The sequence below is a fragment of the Lytechinus pictus genome, chromosome 15 (genome assembly GCF_037042905.1).
Source record: "Lytechinus pictus isolate F3 Inbred chromosome 15, Lp3.0, whole genome shotgun sequence".
In the NCBI taxonomy this organism is placed as follows: Eukaryota; Metazoa; Echinodermata; class Echinoidea; order Temnopleuroida; family Toxopneustidae; genus Lytechinus; species Lytechinus pictus.
Genome location: NC_087259.1, coordinates 4,812,341 through 4,826,349, shown reverse-complemented (window position 1 = coordinate 4,826,349; position 14,009 = coordinate 4,812,341). Strand labels below are relative to the sequence as shown.

Below are 14,009 nucleotides of genomic sequence, written 5' to 3'. Positions count from 1 at the left end.
TGACATGGTTCAAACCTCCTAAACCAGAATGACAGCGTATATGGAACATATCTGTTTACCTTGGACCCTAGGAATCTCCAAATAGTGGAGGGATCAGCTAAGAGAGAGAGGTGATAGTCTATGGGAGTTTACGTGTAAATGCAAAATCGCACATACACGTAGGTCTACGTGTATTACCTGCTGAAGAGAGGTGACTGAAGCAAAGGAGGACTTGATCTTGCAATTCTTGGTCTGGTAAGCAACTAATTAAGAACAAGTGTCATTTCGCATACTGTAGAACCGAGCCCCAGAAAGTAGAGCACAAGAAATAAGGCCAAATAATATAAGGCCGGCCTGGGATAGGGCCTAACGTTATGATCTAACGAAGATCTAACGTAAGTTAGCTTAGCCTTAGGCTTGCCGCTTAGACTCGGTCTAACTCTAAGTTCTAACAAGATATAGGCTCCTATCTAATTTAGATAGGCTAGATGTTTATCCTAGCCTAAGTTACATCTAGATCTAACGTTATAGACCTAATGTTAGACTCGATAATCAATTAGACTGGCCTAACGTAATTAGGCCTAGGCCTACTAAATAAAAAAAGTTAGGACTTAGCCTAGGCCTAAAGATAAATGAAAGTAGTTGCAGGAAACACTGATTTCACGAGAAAATGTGTAAAACCGAGCTTAATTGTCACTATATAATCGAGGATCTAGATCTGGTACAGTTACATGAACTGAACTTTGTGAAATCTTGAAATCTACGCTGAAAAATGTTCATACTGAAGATCACCAACACAGATAAGCGCACGTGGGACAGTGTACTATAAAAAATTATTGCTTTGAATGTCGGCCCGACGCTTGACCCAAATCCCGTGCTTATTTGCGAATTTCTCAGCAATTACACATTTTCTTCCGGAATCCTTTGGCACATATTTTTTATTTATACAAACAGACACTTTGGTGGTCATTTCATTGGATTCTGTAGACTGTACGAACTCATTTTGAAATCGTTACCACAACTGGCATTTATCTTTAACTTAGACTTAGTAGAGTCTAACTAACAGTGACATTAGGCCTAACGTTACTAAGTTATAGTTAGATCTAACGTTAGGTAGACCTATAACTAACGTTAACAAAAGTTAGACCTGTACGTTGTTGGTCTAACGTTAGGCCTCAGTAGTCTAGAGTCTACACATAGGTCTAACGTTAGTAACACTAGTACATGTAAGTTAGACCTCTGAACGAATATAATGAATTCCGGGATGAATTATTTATATTAAGATATAGACTAGCCTAGCCTAGTAGTAGTACTTTAGTTTTAGTAGTAGGGTCTATAATAGATGAGAGCTAGGCACAGTCGTTTTGTCAGCAGCAAGAGTGGCAGATAGGAGGGTGGCAAGGAATTAATAAGAGGGGATCTGGAGTGGTGAAACTTGGGTAGCCTGAACTGAAAGAAGTTAGACCGATTGCTCAGTTTGACCATATTTTTGTGGGACCCTCTGGTCGATCTGTTCTAGATCGAAACAAATGGTGGAAGGCTAAGGAGTAAGGCTAACTTAGTTATTTCCCACAAACTCTCTGGAAAAGACTAGGCCTACGAATAAATAATGTAAAAACCTAGACTCTAAATCCTCCCCATATGACGTCATATTTAGGCTTAGCTAATTAACGTTAGACATTGTTTTCATTGAAATATAGAGTCTAGGCCTAGTCACTAAATTTAGGCTACTATAATTTTGGAGAGAACTTGCATTAAAAAAAGTTATTGTTTCTAGTTTGTCAAAAATTGTCAGTCTGTTATTATGTAAAGGATTTTAAAATGAGCGCACTTTCCTTTATCCAGGGGCAGCTCAATCGTGGGGCGATGGGAAGGGGTTTGGGTTGGCACTGGTTTGCCCGAAATAGAAATCCCCCAGAACAAAAGTGACCCCTTTTCAATATGAAATATGTCCTTTGTGTGCTGGCATAACTTTTAAATCTGCACATTTCTGTTCCAAAAATTGATTGCTTTATTTGTGTAATTTCATTCTTTTTTCATTGGTTTATTTCTTATTTGGTTTTTTTTTTTTTTGGGGGGGGGGGGCTGAAGTGATTGGGTACGTATACTATACAGAGAAGACATAATTTGCTGACATTTTATTCAACAAACATTTCATCCCTAAAAAAACATATGGCTTAGCTTATAGGCTCTCATGGAGGCAAAAAATTGTGCCTCTATCTTTTTTTTTCTTAACATGACCCTATGTTTACATGTACTTTTCAAATGATAAAAAAATTATTATTTCAAGCTCTTGAAGGAATTTCTAGACGATCACTTTTCTCTACAACTAAGCAAAATCATTTCAATTAGGAGAATTTCTATTTGTGCATTATAAAAATTGGACCCTGATCAGCAAACCTGCCAGTTACAATGTAAATGTAAGAAATTGCTGATTGGGCACTGGCCTTTCACTAATCGCTTTTGCAATTCTTTAAACCTTTATTATTATTATTTGCTAACAAAATTTATATGGAATGTGTTGCATGACAGATAACCAACATGGAGGAAGCCCTTATCCTAGAAGTGTAGGAAAATCCATTCCTGTATGACAAGAGATTGGAGCTGTTCAAGGATACAGAAGTAAAAAAATGATGTATGACATGACATTGGGCGTCAGCTTGTAATCTCAGGTTGGTATAATTTTACGTCATATTAATTTTTTTCAAACTTCACGATTTTTTCACTATCAATTTGAAGAAAAATATTGAACAATGTAAAAGAGTTATATTTGTATGTGGATGTTTGAAAGCAAATCAAGTTCACAATCTAACAACTGTAGCTAACTTCTGGTTGTTCAATGAATACCAATGGTAAGTTTTGGTCATTATGGCCATTTTTGAAATTGTTTGCACATGTGTAAAATAGTCTGGTGTTTAAAAAAAATAACAAATTAAATGAGACACAAGAGCAAGGGTATGTAAATGCAGAAAGAGACCTTGCTTTGTGATGTGGACCAAAAAATATATACCAACTCCTCCTCACAAATACGTAATATAAATATCACGTCACTTTTACAAGCAAAAAAAATGGAGGCAAAATTCTTTACTATCAAAAGCATGTTGTCCAATTTCACATTGAAATATTTCGGGGGGGGGGGTGGGCAGGGCTTGAAATGAGTCATAAACAGAAATGAAAATTTTCAGAGGTTATAGGAATTAGATTTCGTGTTGTTTTTTCATTATTTTAAGGTGACGTAGCGAGTTGAGGGACAACTTCCTAAAAAACGACAGAAATGGAGAGGAAGAGTGGTGACGGAGCTCCCTCAAATGCAGCACGTAAATACAAGTACAGTGAGGCAATGGAATTCCTACTTCCCCACATACATAATCGAGAGTAAGATATTCAATATTTTGTTTTCTTATCCCAGGGAAGAGAGAATATGTGTATATCAATTTGAATTCATGCAAAGAAATGTATTTTATAAATATGAATTCTGATATTGTGCTTCACTTAACCCAGGTTTAGTTTCTGGGTTCTGACAGGAAACGGTCGGGCAACAGCTATGGTATTAATTTGCACTTTGTGCACTCTGCAGGGTGGATATGAGCGCTCTCATACAAACTATACAAATCATTTTGAATTATACATTGATGATTGGCTCATTCTCTCATGTTTACATTAACCCGTTTCCTGTAATTATACATCCACATTTTCATTCAATATGATTTATCATATTTGTACTTGACTACCTGTGTAAAATAGTACAGGTTAATGGGTGTTGCATTTCCTTGAAGTGAGAGCCATTTGCCTTCAGAAAATTACCCTTAAAAAAAATATAATATAATAAAATAAAACTAAAGATGTTTCGAATATCGAAGTAAAGAACAGACAAACTGTATCGACTTGGTACATGAGAGTCGATTTTTTTAGTATTCATTATTATGAGTAAAACATATGAAATAAATTTGAACATATGATTTTTCTGTCAGCAGAACAAGTTCAATCTTGGATCCTGTGTTTGATGTGGACACACCAGGAGAAGCCTGTACCAAGCAGGAAGAAACTGAGCAGGAGAATGGTGGGTGACATCTGTCCACAACGTGGGTCAGTCTTCCTCGTCATCATCCTCAGGCACGTCCGCAACATCAGTCCAGTCTTCAAGTCCCAACTTCACTTCAAATCGAGGACACAATGTTGCAGTATTTTCAAAGCACTGATAGTCATGGTGACAACATAACTGTAGATAAATTTTTCTCCAGCTTGTCCCCCATTGTCCCACACTGTAAAAGTTACCTCAATGCCAGCTCCATTGCTATGAGGTTAAATTTCGGTCGTCTGAACATTGAACATACTACTATAGGAATTAAAGTTTTTGTGTCATCTAACTCCAAGTCGATTCTTATTGATGTTATAAACATCTCACAATTTAAGAATCCAAATATGTTTCGTAGATTAAAAAAAAAGTTAACGGAAAATGCTCTAACTTGCTATGCTCCACCGCTAAAAAGAGAGCTGATATCTTATTCCCTCTGACCATGGAGCTAATAGCTCTATGCTCTGACATCACTCAATACTCTTTCGATTGTAACATAAAAGATGCAATGTCAGACATGCAGCATCACCAACAAATTAAAAGCGGTGTATATATGATTACATCTGAATTACTTATGATAAATCCATATGAAATAAATCATTTGCAGGAAATCTACAACTTTAATGACTGATATCGTATTATAAACAACGACACCATTAAATGTGTTATTCTAATTTCCACTTGAATTTTTCACTTTGACATCTCCATAGGCAGCGGAAGCGGGGACAGGTCCCCCCCCCCCTAAATTTTTAGTTGATAACCTTTTTTTTATTTTTTGGCTTCCACCGCCAATGTACATCTCCCATTGTTACAGTTGCAAGTCAGTCTCAATTTGCAGAAATTACGATTGTGAAGGATTATGATCTTCCTCTTTTGTAGATCTGGAAAATATCGTCTGAGCATGTTCACCATTTATTAAAAATATATTTATTTCTTAAATTATACTTGAATTTAAATTCAGGATTTGTTCACAAATAAGAGAAGTTGAGCATTTTGCACATCACAGAAATTTGGTTCATGCAAATACATGTATTAACATGATCACTAGTAATGCACTATCAAATATCAATACATGAAACCAGTTACTGTGAAAATAAAAATGATGGGTACTGGACGGAACGTTTCTGGACTAATGTTTTATTTTGGAAACAGAGATATAGGATTGTTTGAAATATGACAAAATGTTAGAAACAAAATTTCATCTCTAAACAGAATGGCAATGACACTCCTGTTGCCTGTTTCATAGAGAGGTACAACTATCATAACTTTGTCTTTAATATGGCGCAACATCCAATTATAATTGTGGTTTCCATGGTAGTTGCCATAATGTTAAAGTACTTTTGAAATGGGCCCCTGGACATGAAGAATACTGACAAAAGAAAGTTGATTGTGAAATAAAAAGAATACATTCATCTTCAAGAAATTTTTTGACGCCCCATGCATTTTTTGTTGTTTATATATCTCGTATTATTTTTTTCTGTAATAAATTAACGAGCATCACTTTTTTTTCAACAACAAATATAATGTAGATTGCTGAAGAACCTAAAATATATTTGGAGCTGAACTAAACTCAAAATAAAGATGTCGACAAAATGAAGTCCAGTGTTGCTCTTATTTATTGGGCCAGACCTCACTTGGCATTGCTTTTAAAAAACAAGTCCACCCCAACAAAAAAGTTGATTTGAATAAAAGAGAAATATCCAACAAGCATAACACTGAAAATATCATCAAATTCAGATGTAAAATAAGAAAGTTATGACATTTTAAAGTTTCGCTTAATTTTCACAAAACAGTTATATACACATCCTGATCGGTATGCAAATGAGGAGACTGATAACGTCACTCGCTCACTATTTATTTTGTATTTTATTTATATGAAATATGAAATGTAATTTTCTTCTCATTGTCAAGAGAAACAACAATTAATTCCTCCCTGAACATGTAGAATTAGCATTGGTTTAGTCAAGTTGGTCATTATTGTCAAATAAATGAAATATTGTAATTTTCAAACAATAAAAAAAAGAAATAGTAAGGGACATCAACTGTCTCAGTTACATATCACTGAGGTGTGCATATCACTCTTTTGTGAAAATAAGCGAAACTTTAAAATGTCATAACTTTCTTATATCCGATTCTGCATGAATCATGCTAGTTTGACTTTTTTCTATTTATTCAAATTAACAGTTTTCTTGGGTGGATTTGACCTTTAAACAAATAATATACCGTATTCAAATATGTTCAGAAATAATTTCGTATAACCAATTTAACTAATAGAAACAGAGAGAATAGAAGAATCAAGAAAAGTGGAAGAACTAAGGGTGAAAGGTGAACCAATGAGCACGAGGTCATGAATGAAGAAGAATGTTCTGAATATAAATGAGAAGACAATAGAAACATGTGGAGTTGTAATGGCATTAGAATCTGATATATAAACTAAGGAGTAAGGAATGAGATAAACTAAGGAATGAGATGAACAGGTGACAATGGCATAGAAATGGGAAGTGAAGTATGGAAAGCAAAGTGTAAAATAAAAAGATTAATCATGACAAAATTCAATTACATTTAAATAGAACGATCAATTCCCGTATAGATATGAGTGAATAACAAAGAATATTTGTGTCTGTCCAATGAGCAGTCCGTCAGATTGATGCTTCTTGGTGGAATTCAAGACAAGATTAATTTATACATAGGACATAGATACACGAAAATCCTTAAAAATTACTTCTTGCCACGCCTGAAGCAGGCTTCTTTGCCTTGGGTTTTCATGGGTACATTGGACGGTTTTTGCCTGCTGGACGGGATCCGTGCACGGCTTTATTGCCGTGCCGTGGGGCAGTGGAAACTGGAAAACAGCACGGCGTGCCGTATGCCGTGCCGGAATGCCGTGCACGGTCGCCGTGCCGGATGCGGTGTAAACGGGCCTTAAGAAGGGTTCACCATGCAGTCGTTCTCAAAGTCGCTCTTAACTTACGAACAGCTTTATGTAACAACCCCCTTGGATAGTGTTTCATTAGGATTTGTCGTTGGACAAATTGTCGGATCTGTTTTAATTTCCTTGATTTTGATTGGCTGAGAAGTACACGTGATTGGTTTTTACCACCATTACAACTCCTTATCTTTCTTCTATTACAATCCTTCTGCATGTCCTCCACCTTCTAGGCCGAGTATGTACTACTACTTTTATCTATATAGCATTTCCTCTTCTTATTATTCTCCTCCTCCTCCTCCTACTGCTACCACTAAGTCTACTACTACTACTACTACTACTACTACTACTACTAATACTATTTCTACTACTAGTAGTTATGTAGGTACCGGTAGGAAGTAATTCTTAAAAAGCTGTGTGCGCTATGAACGCCTAGCTTAGCCGGGTAATATAGGAGCGCCTTGAGCACCTAACAAGGTGGATATGTGCGCAATATAAATACCCTATATTATATTATTATATTATATAATGTAGCTACTGTTCTTATGTTTGGCATGTCTAAATGTTCCTGCATGAATATACGAACTACCTGCTATTACTGCTGTTGTAACTTTACTTTTAACTGTCTACCACAATTATCTTTTCCCCTATTGTTTTTACACATTTTATTTCAGAACCTGATCGCATAATAATAATTCTTACAAACCATTAAGGACTTGTTTCTGTACTGGTTAGAGAGAGAGAGAGAAAAAAACCTAGTAGGTATCGTGCAGCTGACTGTCTTTACCATCCGTGCACGCATCCCGTATTCCCAGACGCGTTACCATGCATCTTCGGACGGGCGATCGTCGAACAACGACCCGCGTTTCGACGTCCTTGGTTCTTTAATCGTATTTCTTAGTTTCCGAGATCAATGTAGAGTGCACGCTTCTTCTTCGATTGATGAACATCGATCAGTCGATGACGGAATCACGGAAGACTTTCCCTCTTGTTCTTGTTCTGTCGTTCCACGGCTCCTCGAAATGAACCTTTACCATTAGAAATTGAGAGAGTAGGAAAGTTGTGCATTACATTATTTTCAGTTGAACTGAACTGGCACATTACAAGGTTTAAGTTAAGGTATTTACCTTGAGGCCTATATTCTTCTTATTGCGTGACTACTATTTGATACAGTTTCACTTGATCGCATTAGGATCTAGAATAAGAGCGACGGTTTCAAGAGACGAGATTCCTAGCCTGTCCATCCCCCTTGATATTGAATAAGTGAATCAGTGGTTGATTGACATTTTTCGTCTTACCCTGAAATGCAATAATCTACACAATGTTGATTTTTCCTGCATTTTCCAAACTAAAAAAATAAGAAATATTTAATTGATCCTTTGGCGTGCTGAACATTCTACTAACAGGATTAACAGTAGGATGTCTTAAATAGGGAAATAAAATATATAGCTAATACAATGTCAAATTATTTAGCCTGACATTGATCGTTCCTTTTCAATGATATTTGTAAAAGGTTTCAGTAAACATGATTTAAAAGTGTGTTTCCATTGCAACATTAAGAAGATGCATACATTCCAGCTTAACGGTTTATTTATGGCAGCGGTGGGATTTAATTAAAGTTCATAGGTAGGCTTACTACAAAATTACAGTACATACACCCATCCACCAGCACCGTGTGCGCAATTACCATATACACTACCTGCATTGACGAGACTCGATGAAAGAAAAACGCTGGCGACCGTACGTACCGCGCAAGAAACGATCCTCCTAATTTATGAGCGATGAAGAAGAGGAGCGGGGAAGATAATTCTTTCCTCGGATTTCAGCTCTTGTCCAATTTAATTCCATTCGATTGCAATGATGGTCGAATTTAGAGCAAGGCAACCGTATTTCTTACATGAAGATGAATGTTCCGAATGGCGCGGAGCGATGCAAATTGCCCTGGCACGCAGGCGGTCGAGAGAGACGGCGATGGAGCTGAGGCTACTATGGCCCGTTGATTCACATTCATTGTGACGGAGTATATCATAGCAATAAATTCAAGAACTAATCCCCCTCTCATTCTTTTCATGAATCATAACGCCCACCGAAATCTCAATTTCTCTTCAAATCACGAAATTTATGAACAAAAGTTTGGCATTTTATAGCTGTAAAGATGACACTTTTATACCACGCAGAGCCAGAGAAACGACGATTTAGGAAGATGGAAATATGCCTTGCACAATGAATCAAAGAAAACGTCGGATTTCACGTCCACTGGAGGAATCATTCGACCTAAATTATGAATCCACCCCAAAAATAGAATCCAGAGAACGAATTAATTAATGATTATAAACACAACATTTGAAAATGTATACAAGTCATGTACATGAATGAAATATATTTATTAATGAGCAAACACTGCGTTGATCTCTACCACCATCCCTATACAGTTACTACTTTCACTATGACTATTGCTCTATACTACTACTACTACTACTACTACTACTACTACTACTATTACTACTACTACTACTACTACTACTACTACTACTACTACTAAAACTACTACTACTACTACTACTACTAAAACTACTACTACTTCTAATACTACTAGTACTACTACTACTAGTGCTACTACTAGTGCTGCTGCTGCTGCGACTGCTGCTACTACTACTACTACTACTGCTGCTGCTGCTGCTGCTGCTACTACTACTACTACTACTACTACTACTACTACTAATACTACTACTACTAATACTACTTCTACTAGTGCTACTACTAGTGCTGCTGCTGCTGCGACTGCTATACTACTACTGCTACTTATACTACTACTACTACTACTACTACTTCTACTGCTGCTACTACTACTACTACTAAAACTACTACTACTACTACTACTACTACTACTACTACTACTACTACTACTACTACTACTTCTACTAGTGCTACTACTAGTGCTGCTGCTGCTGCGACTGCTACTACTACTACTACTACTACTGCTGCTGCTGATACTACTACTGCTGCTGATACTACTACTAAAACTACTACTACTACTACTACTACTACTACTACTACTACTACTACTTTTACTAATGCTACTACTAGTGCTACTGCTGCTGCTGCGACTGCTACTACTAATAATACTGCTACTACTACTACTACTACTACTGCTGCTGCTACTTCTACTACCACTACTACTATTACTACTACTACTTCCAATACTACTTCTTTTACTACTACTGCTACTTCTTCTTCTTCTGCTACTACCATGACTATTACTACTACTACTACTACCATACTACTGCTACTAGTTTAACTACTGCTACAAGGCCTACCTAGTTATTATTTTGCTTCATCTGCTTCCACAATAAATAATGACTAACCAGATAGGATGAGGCGAGAATTGAAATTGATAAAGAAAATGACAGAGCGAAAAGGCGATTTTATAAATGAATTTGAATTCCGATCTTGCTGTCGATTCCTCGCCTCGCACTGCATGCCAATATACAACCAATTCTCAATTAGTGGCGACAAATTTATTTTCTTGACTATGGAGAGGGGTTCTTAAATGAAAGAAAAATGAGCAAAAAATCTTGTTACCATTCCAAGCCTTCGGGAAAACACCAGCACCAACTCGCGACATCCGAAAATATTGTTCTTGTCGATCGTAGCTTGAGGCCTTTTTATCCACGACAACGTTCGCACTGCATTCCCTAAATTGAATCGGCGCCATTTCCATTGCATGCACTCTCAACAAGCATTGCCATCGCCATCATGGTCGACCACGTTATGTGGACGTGCTTGCAAATTCTGCTAGTATTGCCTGTGCGTAGATATTCATAAATCTCACCTCTGATAACCATGATAAGAGAGGCAAAGAAGATACTAGTCAATAAGATATACTTTCTTCCTTCTTCACTTGTTTTCTCTTCGCCACCACCATATTTTTTTACAAATCGCATCTCGGTTGATATTTTGCCAAGCAGCTACACATTTATGAGTTCAGAGACATGAGGATGTTTTTATAGCGTCCATAATGGGGTTCTCCTAATCGCATCGCCGCGAACTTCCCACTTATTACTTAAACTGTGTCAATAGTTTCGAATGTTGTACGAAGTTTTGTTTAATTTGAAAATTTAATCAAGACCTCATAGAGGAAGGCTACATTTTTAAGTTCTACTTGAAGCGTTACAAAAGAACAATTTTCATCGATACAACCGATTATTTGTTATATATTTCATGTTGTTGAAAGAAGAATAAACAGTATACATGGTATATCTTGAGGTTGATATGAAAGCATGCTATTGTATAAATATCGCGTTCTCAAAGATGACATACAGTATGTAATTAGCAGTACAAAATATTCTAGAATGTTTTTAGATGCAGTAGCAAAAAATTAAATAAAAAATAATTAGGTCTTAGATTAGATAGTAAAGAAGATAATTAGAAAGTTTTGCATTTTGCCTTGGTAACACCCTATCCTTGACTCGGTAATTGTTATTTTGGTACAAATGTAGAAATATTATGTGAGACTTTTCATTCTAGAGAAAGCGATTGGAGTAGTCGTTTCGCCTGTGAGCTACATGATACCCCTAAAATGACTAATAATGAGAACACAATCGCCTCTTGTTAAAACGAATGCAATAAACGTATAATCATTGTTTTCATACATATTTTTACACAGACATAAAATGAAGAAATAGATTTTAGCTGTGATTATTGGTTCCAACTTTGAAACAAATTTACTGTCGCTTGAAGATACTTCCTTATATTATATGCTCACATGTACTCATGTTTTCATTTTATCATTATGTTTTCGCTGCTCCCAGCAGGTCTCGCAACCAATGGAACCAGACCATCCAAGGAAGTGTGTGCGGGGTGTCAGCGTGCCATCGAAGACCGCTATCTCATGAAAGTCATGGATCACTGTTGGCACGAGCAATGTCTTCAATGCAGCGTCTGCAGAATAAGACTATCACACTCCTGCTTTGCCAGGGACCGCAAGTTATACTGCAAATTAGACTACGAAAAGTAAGCCCAACTTATTTAGATATTGTTTTTTAAATTTTCATATAGCTCGTATCATGATCAGTCTTCGTGCCAATTTGAATGTGGAAATATTAATCAAATTATATAATCTTCTGGCTTTACGTCTTCTCGTAAGACAATCCCCAACAATTGAGTCATTCAAGAAGTCCCTTAAAACCCTTTTGTTTTAGGCAACTGCCTTCATTTAATATGTCATTCTGATTTTTGTTTGTATAAATAAGTTAACTGAAATTGTGAGCGCTTTGGGCCATGTGGGAAAAGCGCGTTATAAATGTTGAGTATTATTATTATTATTATTCTCGTTGGTTTTACACAATCATATTTTGTAGTTTTCATTTTAATGGATTACGATTTTTTTTTTGCAAATTGTTATAAAAAAATATTATGACTGCAACTTATCATAAAGTCGTTCTCAATCTCACATATTCGCAGCACTGTTGACATAAAGAAGCATCTTATATAACCAGGGTCCTGTCACACAAAGGTTAGCGATTAATCGTACGCTTGATTTTCACGATTGATTGTACAATGTATTCAATGCAATCAATCGTAGAAAAAATGTTCTACGATGATTGCAAAGCTTTGTGAAACGGGCCCCAGAACTCGCAAAACTATCTAGGTGCTTCGATAGTTCCATGTGCCATTTAAGTTTAAAGCTAAATGAACGTAGTTGCAGTAGAACACTGATTTCGTGAGAAAGTCTGTAAAACCAAGGTAAAGTATTGATATATCATCGTGGATCTAGATCTGGTACAGTTACATAAGCTGAACTTTGTGAAATCATAATATCTAGCTAAAAAACGATCACAGTGAAGATCGCCAACACAGATAGGCACACGTGGGACAGTGTATTATTATTGCTGGAATAAAGACCCGACGGAAGTGACCGAATCCGCGCTTATTTCTCAGCAATTACACAATTTCTTCCAGAATCCTTTGGCATATATTTTTTATTCATACAAACAGACACTTTGGTGATCATTATATTAAATTCTGTAAAAAGTCATTTTGAGATCGTTCCCACAACTGGAATTTATCTTTAAAAAAGAAAATTGAAAAACTCATGTTATACCGTGTGACCAATGCGACATTTTGCTGCAGGATTGAAACATGACATGGGCACCCATCGTGGGTCATCAGTCATTCAGCATCCGTCCCGCGTTCTTTATTTAGCCCCATCGTATGATAATCCGCCTCATCTCTTAATTGATCTCCAAATCATGCAAATCCGGAATCCGACTTTGACTCCACCCGAAAGATTCTAATAAGTCACAGAGCGTGCATTTATCTGCAACCCGTACCGCGTATAATACCAGAGGATTTTAAGTGCTTTGCAACGATATTTTTTTAAAGGGTGGAGAAATACAGATGGATTTTCGAAAGCTTTGGTTTATTCATGATGCGATATTGTAATCCTTCTTGATAATTAATGCGCTATGGAACACATTACGCATGCCAAAGTACCATAACACACGTCCCTAAAAGGAATCCAGATTTTATGTTGTCCTATAACTCGACTGCTTTGTTACTTTTTCTTGACACTCGCGAGTGTGTTTGCCGATTTACTTGTCTTTGCTTTTTGCTCTCACAGAAATTTGGGTCTAGTTTTATGGAACAATCAAGATATCTTTATTTTAGAAGGAATATAGGAGAATGGTATTGTTTTCATATTTGATGAACACTGATAGAAAGACCGCGTGATATAGAGAGAGGGGGTGAGTGTGAATAAGTAATTGTATGGGGTACAACGTTAGAAAGGAGACGGGAAGGGAGAATGGAGGAAGAGAACACTGCAAAAACTCCGGTGTTGATTTAACACCAGCCCGGGATCTATATCTGTCCACACCAGAGAAGTATTGAAATAACACCAGTTTGGAATCAAACCGATGCTGTTTCAATACTAATTGGTGTTGTATAAACACATAATTATCTGGTGTTACACCAAAACCAAACTGGTGTTGTTTAACACTTCTCTGGTGTGGACAGATATAGATTCCG

At 36.6% G+C, this 14,009-nt stretch overlaps 1 long non-coding RNA gene across 2 annotated transcripts; it reads left to right on the top strand.

The window, feature by feature from the left end:
• The first annotated feature begins 202 nt into the window (after positions 1-202).
• Positions 203-5,477, top strand: LOC129262996 (uncharacterized). Of its 2 annotated transcripts, none has more exons than XR_010295845.1 (4): positions 203-234; positions 2,512-2,651; positions 3,210-3,354; positions 3,954-5,477. It is a non-coding gene; the product is annotated as an uncharacterized LOC129262996 (long non-coding RNA). The 2 variants fall into 2 exon arrangements; XR_010295844.1 differs by having other exon boundaries at positions 3,951-5,477.
• The last annotated feature ends 8,532 nt before the right edge of the window (positions 5,478-14,009 follow it).